Genomic DNA, 1,223 nt, shown 5'->3' with positions numbered 1-1,223 from the left:
ACACCACCACGCCCAGCTAATTTTTATATTTTTAGTAGAGACAGGGTTTCACCATGTTGACCAGAATAGTCTCGATCTCTTGACCTCGTGATCCGCCCACCTTGGCCTCCCAAAGTGCTGGGATTACAGGCATGAGCCACTGTGCCTGGCCTGTCTCTAAGACTTTAACATGCATACCAGTGCACACAATTATCACAGATCCCCTGGCGGCTCTCCTTCAGCTACAAATTCTGATTCACTAGGTCTGGAGTGGGGCCTGAGGTATACATCGCTAACACTACCAAAGATGCCAATGCTCTGGTAATCCCTGGGCCACACTTTTGAGTGGCAGGTGCCTCGAGGACAGTGCAAAGTCATTGGCATCAGACAGACCTGACTTGAATCCTAGTGATGCCTCTTAACACTGTGAGAACTCAGGGAGTTACTTCACTTCCCTGAACTTCCATTTCCTCATCTATAAAGCAGGGTAATGATGCCTACTTTGTAGATGCAGACATTACAAATGCAAGGATGATGGCATAATAGTACATATCAAGTGCCTGGCCGACAGCAGTGACTACGTTAGTCTTTTTGCTGAACTAGAAGGAACAGGGAGTGTGTAACAGCCATTTCTTCCTTTGGTCAGTAGAGGTCACCTTTGCATAATCTCTGCTCATGAAAGTGGGAACCCTGTGGCCACAGAAGAGACTACAGGCCTCTGAGTCACTGGGGCTCCTGGAGACTTGGCTGCTGCTTGGTACATCTGAGTGACACCCATATACTAAGGCAAGCCCACTCTCAGTCATGGCCCACAGCCTGGTGGGGGAATCAGACCAACTGAATAATCACAGATGCTAATGTTACAGGTACGTATACTAGATATAGATACGGATATTACAAACCCAGATTTGGTACTGAAATAATTTGGTAATAATGTTAGGTGTGATACAATAAAGAAAATGTCAGCCAGGCACGGTGACTCATGACTGTAATCCCAGCACTTTGGGAGGTGGAGATGGGCAGATCACCTAAGGTTGGGAGTTCGAGACCAGCCTGACCGACATGGAGAAACCCCCTCTCTACTAAAAAAAAAATAATAATACAATATTAGCCCAGTGTGGTGGCACACATCTGCAGTCCCAGCTACTTGGGAGGCTGAGGTGAGAGAGTTGCTTGAACCTGGGAGGCGGAGGTTGCGGTGAGCCGAGATCACGCCATTGCACTCCAGCCTGGGCAACGAGAGC

The sequence above is a fragment of the Mandrillus leucophaeus genome, unplaced genomic scaffold (assembly GCF_000951045.1).
Source record: "Mandrillus leucophaeus isolate KB7577 unplaced genomic scaffold, Mleu.le_1.0 Scaffold44, whole genome shotgun sequence".
Classification (NCBI taxonomy): Eukaryota; Metazoa; Chordata; class Mammalia; order Primates; family Cercopithecidae; genus Mandrillus; species Mandrillus leucophaeus.
The sequence above is the reverse complement of the archived record's forward strand: the minus strand, read 5'-3'. Positions refer to the sequence as shown.